The sequence below is a fragment of the Pinus tabuliformis genome, chromosome 7, assembly GCF_031772625.1.
Source record: "Pinus tabuliformis cultivar Carrire ecotype Pingquan chromosome 7, CPIR1, whole genome shotgun sequence".
In the NCBI taxonomy this organism is placed as follows: domain Eukaryota; kingdom Viridiplantae; phylum Streptophyta; class Pinopsida; order Pinales; family Pinaceae; genus Pinus; species Pinus tabuliformis.
The window spans coordinates 1609486826-1609495758 of record NC_142293.1 but is presented as its reverse complement, the minus strand read 5'-3'; the positions used below and the strand labels follow the sequence as shown (position 1 = coordinate 1609495758).

The 8933-nt window shown below is 33.2% G+C and overlaps 1 pseudogene; it reads right to left on the bottom strand.

Moving 5' to 3' along the window:
* Window positions 1-8022: 8022 nt before the first annotated feature.
* LOC149254331 (7-deoxyloganetin glucosyltransferase pseudogene) lies at window positions 8023-8616 on the bottom strand (annotated as a pseudogene).
* Between the last annotated feature and the right edge of the window lie 317 nt (window positions 8617-8933).

The window sequence follows — 8933 nt, the reverse complement described above, 5'->3', positions numbered from 1 at the left end:
ACTGGACCCTAATTTCGCAGAATTTATGGGGCAAAATGCACAAAAGAAGGAGGTAGTAAGTGACTTGGAAGCCTTATCGTCAATTAAGAGTTGCTATCAAATTCGAATTTCACTTCTTTGTCACCATAAATCCATAAATATAGTGCCAAATAGGTTCATTAGTTTTGAGTGTCGTTTATTTAAGTTCTATTAATGTAAAACAATTTGAGATATTTGTAAAACCAATCTTGATATTTTCTCAAGATATTTCAGTTTAGAATTTTTATAAATACTTCTTCATTTGAAGTATTTTATGGTGGAATCTACTAGAAATTTCTATAGACTTTTTGATCAAAATACCAAAAAGGCCATTGCACCGTTTGTTGAGCTAGTAAGATGGATTGATGAATAAAGATCAGACATTTCAAAGGATTCATGTGTTAAGCGAATTTCAGACAATTATTCTCATGCATTGTTGTCATTTTTCTCAAGTTATTCATAATCTTTAATGTTATTCCAAATCTAAATGTTATAACTGGAATACTACTTCAGAAATTGTTTAATTACACTTTGTCTTAATAGTTATTCGTTTGAATGTTTTCTTATGATATTTAAATTAAATAATTCTTAATTTCTCTTTGGTTTAGATTGATTTCATGAATATCCAGGTTAAAGGATTCTTAATTTCCCTTTGATCCTAATTATCCTTTCCTTCCTCATTCATTATCCGGGTCTAAGAACCCTTAACTGCTCTCTCACCTTGAGTGAAACCCTCTCACCCCTCTGTCTCAAAGAATTAAAAAAAACTTTTCTATCTTGCCCTTTGAAAGTTCCCTTTAGTGAGTTAATCCAGTTTTGCTTCCTTATTGTTTGACTCCATATCCCAATGGTCTAATAAACATCTTTTTATCCATATGTCCAAGCAGATCCCACCACCCAATCTCAAATATAAATTAGAAACCTCTTGAACATTCATAACTAGCCTAAAATCGCATAACTAAAACAAAGTAAAATTATAAAGAGAGAGCCCTCTCTGAGCATGAGGAAGGCTAGGTCCTGATCTCCAAAAGTGGTTTGTAGTTACCTTGGTGATTTCTTTCTTTAACCTTGAGAAAATATTGAGTTATAACAAGGCCTAGAGCCTAGGTCACTACCAAGAATGCAGTGATATCTTCAAATCTGTGAAAGTACAAGGAAACAATGATGCAAAAGAAATAAGTTGAACAAGACCATAACAAGACCCCTATTAGCCATGACAGGAATTTCGTCAAACATATCATCAACATGTAACCTACAGGTGTAAACAACATAATTAAGTGTAGGGATCTCATACTTATCTGAGAATCGCTATGAACCATTGTTCCCTCATGTCATTGGTTGCACTATCATCTATTAGGTCATAGACACATTATCCATTCATGTACAAGTAAAAACATGTTGAGAGCCCTACATAGCTGTTATCATAAAATATACATATATACAACATAATAAGAACAAAAATACCATAAACACATCAAAAATCAAAATCCAAATATACATCAATACATTTACACATGAAAATCAAGGGAATGAATTTATCATTAATAAATGCAATGAACCAATCAGAGATGGGACTACCATGTTCCACCCTACCATAGATTGTCTAACCCAAATCTCTCTTTAACAAATCACCACCGTGCCATATTCCAAGCATGACTGTGGGACTCATAGTACACACCAAAAATACCAATCAACATGGACGCCATTAGAGTTCTCCACCTCCATTGTGCACAATTGGAGTGCCTCCTAGTCTCTCAGGATTTACCATGCATGCATAGTCTAATCTAGGGATCACTAAGCCTTACACTGAGACATACTGTCCAGGCTTTATCGTGCATCCCATCCCAACACCATTGGGCACAAGGGAGAGAAAATCCACCTCTTGGCTTTAACGTATAACCCACCATTCACTGGTAAGGATTCCTAGGCCACTAAGGCACACAATATGGCTTTATCGCAACCCACAGTCCAGTTCATGGGTTACAAGGCCAATGGCTTTGTGATACTCAATTTGGTTCAGGGGCCACTCAGACCATGTGCTTGTCAATTCGAATATTCGCCCTACACGGCTTTCAATCCAATCTTATCATCCCACATAAACTAAAAGAGAGAAACCATCTAATCAAACCTATAAGGAAATGGCAAGGCTAGGCTGAAAATATGGTCACAGCTCACAAAACCCATGCCATGATAGAAAAGAACCACATGCAATCCAACTCATGCCAAATCTAGCTAGGAAAATACAAATGCAAGTCAATATCTACAATGAAGCCCATTGTATCTGCTTGATCCTGCCTTTCCCACCTTGATCTTTGCTTCCTCTTGACTTCTTTGCCTTTCTTGCTCCAATGCCAAAGTGCGCCAAGGAGCTCTAAGTGTCCGAGAGAGAGAGAGAGAGAGAGAATAATGAGAGATCTCCAAAACTCAACTGAAAAAATGTTACCAACTAATCCTCAAAATACTTTTGTGAATGAGGCCTCTATTTTTTTCATTTTCCATTATTTTCCTTCATTTTCATCCTCACATGCATCTTATGACCTTTCACCTTCATTTTCTCATTAATTCCATTATTTTCATAAATAAATGTGTCAAAGTGCCTTTTTGCATTTCCAAAGCCTTAGTCATTGCCTTTGTCAATTTCCTTCACCATAAGTAATCAAATGAACACCCCCTAGGATGTCTTGCCCAACATTCAACTTGGAATAAATGTCCCATCAATCATGGTTAGTGTTTTTAACTTTTATTACATTGAATTTTCAACATGGGTGTTACAAAATCTAAGTTCATTATAAAAAATTATAATATTATAAAGTCAAAGAATCATAAACCCAAGGTCTTATTAATATTATAAACCCACATAATTAAGAAACTGATGAAATTAATATTATAAACCCAAATAATTAAGAAACCAATAAGACTAATATTATAAACCTAAGGAATTAAGAAACCAATAGAATTAATATCATAAACCCAAAGGATGAATAAACCAAGGAATTAATAAACCCAAGGAATTAACCCAAAGGATGAATAAACAAAGGAATTAATAAACCCAAAGGATCAATAAACCCAAAGGATTTAATATTATAAACCCAAAGGATCAATAAAGCAAGGAATTAATAAAACCAAGAATAAGTATAAAAAATACAAGGGAATAGTAATAAACCAAAGAAATTAATATTAAAAACCCAAGAGATCAATATTATAAACCATTGGGATTATTATTATAAATGTAAGCAGACTATTAATATTATAAACCCCAGAAATTTATATTATAAACTCAATGGATTTATATTAAATCTAGGATTATTATTATAATCCCTATCATTAATATTATACCCTCGGAATATGAACCCTTAGACTAATAAACCCAAGGGATTGATATTATAAACCCAAGGCACTAATAAACACAAGGGTTTAATACTAAAAACTCAAAGAAATAATATTTAACACAAGGGATTAACATTGTAATACTAAGGTATATAAACTCTAAGATAAATATTATAGACCCTAAAACAAACATGGTTGACCATGGTTGATCATCATTGATTTTCATATTGAAACAAGCTCTGTCACAATGTGATGTTCAACCATGGTTGATGATGATTGACCATCATTTATTTTCATATTGAGGAAATATTTGTCACAATGTGACGTTAGACCATGATTAACCATAATTATAATCCCAAAAAAATTATATTAAATCTTAGTATTAATATTATAAACCCAAACAATGAATAAACACCTTTTCATTCTAAGATCCATTTACAAATATTTTAAGATTAATATAAACAAAATTATACGTTATATATTATTTTTACATTTATTAAATTAAAAGAAAACTTTTAACACATTATAAATATGCGTCCAATTATAAATATAAACACGAAACATTACTAATTGTAGTCAAATTTAGAAAATCTTGTTAAATAATTTAATTATACGCATTTCCAATTTTTTTCAAAATTATTTATTTGAAATATTTCATCTTACTCTACACTTAGCTTCCCTTACTTTTAGTCTCAGATTTCAACTCTTCAACTTTCATCTCAAATAAGTTTCAACTCTTCAATTTTCATCTCAAACAAGACTGCAATGCAGTGGAATACCTACCGAATATGAGATGTGATTTTGGGTGTATGGATAAAATGTCGATGCCGTGAACATTAATATTGTTATAAAACTATGCTTCTTTGTTATTCGTTGCTGCTTGTCTACAAACACTTGGGATAACTTGGGATAATGTTCAAACCAATCATGTAGTATGTATCAAGATTAATAATGTATTGCATTGAAAGATTCTTTCAAAATATTTGTAGCTTTTTCATTTTATCTCCTACAGTATGCCAATTTGGAGGTGTTGTTTTTTCTATATTATATAGGTGAAGGGAAATCATAACCCATCACAGAAAGCATCGATGCTTGCTAGCAGTTCATACAAGTTATTCTTGTGTGGCTACATTTTTTTAAGTTTCTGAGTAGCTGTTTTAATGCTTGGTTGGTAATTTTGGGCATGGGTCATTGTGCTTACTGGCATTTCATATAAGTTATTCCTGTGTGGCTGCATTTTTTAAGTTTCTGAGCAGCTTTTTTAATGATTGGTTGGTAATTTTTGGGCATGGGTCATTATTTGAATGGCTACCCTTTACATAGTGTACAAGTCTATAGTCCTCAGTAGACAACCTCTTTTTACTGCCAACAATATCCAACGATACTATCTATTAAAAAATATGTTCCATACCATTTCAATTACTGCCATACTGTAAGCCAAGTATGGTAATCGTCAAGCCAATCTGTCTGGAAATAAATTTTATTTCTGTTAGCATTTTATGTGTTTCCTATTCTCCTCTTGAAAACTTTGTTGTCCCAAGTCTAGTTTGTTGGATGATAATAATTGTATGGGAGGTTGGCGTGTCAATCAAATAGCTAGTTGAGCTTATCTAATTTTTGTTTTATTTGTTTTTATTTCCTCATAGGCACCTGATTTGCTAAGGCATCCTCACCTTAAACCCCAATGTTGCCTTCTCGATCTTCAACTAGATATCAATGAATGGTGGAATTGGTAGGTTGAGTACTTGTTTAGTCAAACTAAGGCCAACCAATTCAAGAAAGCTAAAGTAATCAAACAATCCTGCATCCATATTTTAATCAAACAACATGAAGCCATTTTCATTGATGATATTGATAGTATGCGTGCATACCTGTACTGAAATGGTGACACTAATGATCTTGACAAGGAATACAACAATGCTTTTCTTGGATCTACTTGACATGAAATCGTTTGCAGAGGATCATAAGAGGATATATGGAGTTTTATCAATAGCGAATTGGATCACAGTAAAATTTGGTGTTCATGTAAGTTCTCAATCACATTGACCTGATAATCCATGGATCCATCTTACCCTAAGATTTATTGAAGATAAAACTTTAGAATGATTACTATTATTGAATGTTGAGTTTATTTGAAGTTGTTAATGGTACACATTAATTTTTTTTGTTGATACCCAAAACATAAGAAGGGTGCTAAGACGTTTTGGAAGCTATATAATATTCTCCAACGGATTGCAAGATCCATATAGCACTGGAGGGTAAAACATATTTCTTTATGTATTACTTTGTCACTTCATTGAGAGAGTAATTAAGAGTTGTATCTCCACAGACTTCCAACTTCCAGGTATAACTGATTTTCCTGTGGTAACTGTGATAGTATAGTAGTTAGCAGAAACTTTGTTGTGATAGTATAGTAGTAGAAGAAACTCTGGGCTGGGCTTTCTTCATAGTTTTAAGACCAACAAAATGACCTCATTTTGAATACATAAGCATTAAAATACTTATGCCAATGACTTTCCAAAAATGACTTCCCTTTGGACACAACTGGAGCACCCACAACCGCAAAAATAGAAAATCCAATGTGAAGCTATAAAACAAGCACGTAAAAATATAATTATCTCGCACAAATATAAAAATAGATATTCCATAAAAACTAGCAAGAGGTTATGATTGGGAAAAATGAGGATTGGAAAAATTTTGAAGGATATGTTCTGACATGGAAAAAGGAATCAAAACATTACCAAGCAAAACAATAAGGTTTCCCTGCTTTAATGTGCTCTACTGCCCACTTGTTTACCTTTTCCTTGTTTGCTGATTCAATTTCCCACTTGTTTAACTTTTCCTTGTTTCCTAATTCAATTCCATCATTCGTGCCCACTCTAGGGCTTGCAACACTTGCAAATTGAAAGTTATATTTTTTTCAGATTGAAACCAAGTGTTGCTTTTTCCACCTGCTCTCTATTAATGGACAATCAAGCGAAATCTCAACCTCCGCCACATTAACCTTTGTGAATTGGTTAAGCAGAAGCACATACACAATGTTTGGGATGATAAGTTTATGTTTGGTGACAGATGACCAAATGCTGAGAGGTGGTGGCAGAAAATCGCTGACACGTTGTAGCAAGCAGTGACACTGGAATGGTAACGGGGTGACACAATTGCCTAGAAAGGTCATGAGGCAACTTTGGATAAAAAAAATTTCCATGCAAATTAATTTAACATAAAATATTATGAACTAATGCTAAACCAAGCTAGCATTAGTCATCTTCATCTTTGATTATGTTTTAACTTTATCCTAGCTTTATGTGAAAAAGTGATTTTTTCTCTGCAATAAGACTCCAAAGGCTTCAATGGATATGGTTGGCCAGCAAAAACACTTGTCAATATTTAATAGGTTGATAAAAATGTTTATAAAATATGAATAGAAAACTTTATGTTAAAATTATCGTTTTGATTGAAAATAATGCTAGGGAGAGCGACATCTATCGCTATATACCTACTACTTTCGGCAGGTATAATAGGTAACTATATCTTTATATTTCAAATGGTTATGACTTAAAATAAATGTATTGTTTAATTATTAAAGTTATACCAAATTGGTAGTTGTAAATAAGCATACCATTTGATTTATAATGTTTTTTCACAAATTTATAAAATTATAAGAGTAAGTTTTTAAATTTTAAATACATATATATAGAAATAATAAAATAGAGTGTTATAATAAATTAAGTAAATATTGTGTAGTGATACATTCAACATCTTATTATGAGTGTGATATGTAATATTTTATATTCATCATTGAGTTGGCACATCTCTTTTCAAAATGTATGTGTGAGAGAATAAAGAAAAAAGTAATATCTATTATAATAAAAAATAAAAATAAATAAATATGTATGGTGTGCAAGAGATGTGATAAAAATATTTAACTACCATTCTCAATCTTAAATAAATATTTGGAAATAAAATAACTAAAAAAAAGGCTTATTTTTCTCCTTTGGTACACAAAATGTGTCTCTTATATTTTAAAAGAATACTCCAAAACATTTAAATAACTTATTTGAGTATCTATAAGAAATAACATATTTTAAAGTCAATTTCATATATATATATAAAACGTTGTAAGGAAGACCAAAATTTTTGAGCTAAAATTTGTTTTTCAAAATTTTTTTTCATCATTTTCATTCATTATAATTTTTATGGTTAAGATAGATCTATATATATTAGTTGGTTTTGAATAGTTGATCTCATGAATAAAAAATGGAAAAAAAAACTTATATAATAAAAAAAACTTTTAATTTTATTATCATTTTATTATACATTAAAACATAAAAACTTATATAATAAAAAAAACTCCTAATTTTATTATCATTTTATTATACATTAAAACATAATAAAAAGGTATTATCGTTTTATAAATGATCTTCCTATCCAGCTATCACATAAATGGTTGCCATGTATGTTAACTATATCTGTATTATTATGTATTGCAGATAGTCCATAAGTATGCATTTGAGGACGACTTAAACTGATACATGGAACCGAAGTATCCTTATTTTAGCTCGTCTATGTTTGAGCTTGAAACGAGGCTAGAAGATCACGATGCTGCATCAGTCATGAAGTAAAATTCTACGTCAGGTGGTGCTGAAACATTACAAATTGTAGCTGCAGATGAGTTCTTTAAAGGTCTGCTCCTACCATCTGATTGCCATGTGATGCATTCTTTTGAGGAATAATTTGGTGGAGTAACTTGTCTAAGTTGCTGTTAGAAGATCCTCCTTCCTCGACCGCTCGCTTCGCACTTTCCTTCAATTTTCCAATTCTTCTCCTCATTTTGACTCCTTCCTCTCCTTGTACCAAATTCCTCACCAGCGCTGCCACCTCTTCCCTTTTCACGGTCTGTTTCAAGTGCAGTCCTACGCTCCACTCTTCACAAACAAATTTCGCATTTGTATGTTGATCGGCACCGAAGGGCCAGCATATCATTGGCACTCCCGCGCTTATGCTTTCCAACGTGGAGTTCCACCCGCTGTGAGTCAGAAACCCTCCCAGAGAAGGGTGGGACAGTACCTTTATCTGAGGTACCCACCCAACCAACAAACCTCTATCCTTCGTTTCTTCAATGAACTCCTTGGGCAATATGGCAGATTCACCATGAACTATATCTTGCCGGACAACCCACAGAAAGTGTTGGTTGCTGGAAGCCAATCCCCATGCAAATTCCAGGAGTTGTTGATTAGAGAAAACTGTAATGCTTCCCAAAGAAACGTACATGACAGAACATGGATTCCGTGAATCCAACCATGTGAGACAGCTATTTTCTTCCTTCCACATACTCAATTCATCCGAAGATCCACCGTTATCTTTACGGTGGAATGACTGAGAGAGCAACAGAGGACCGATGGGATATACACGGAAGTTAAGTCTGAGTGCCTCTAAGACCGGGCCTTCTAGTTCTTCGAATGTGTTGACTATCAATGCAGCTGCTGATAATGTACCTCAGACGGATCCGAGACGTCTGTGGTTAGGAGGAAGTTGGGGAGGTCCCTCAGCCGCAGCGGGGGCATTCCCGGGATGCAAGTGATTCTCAC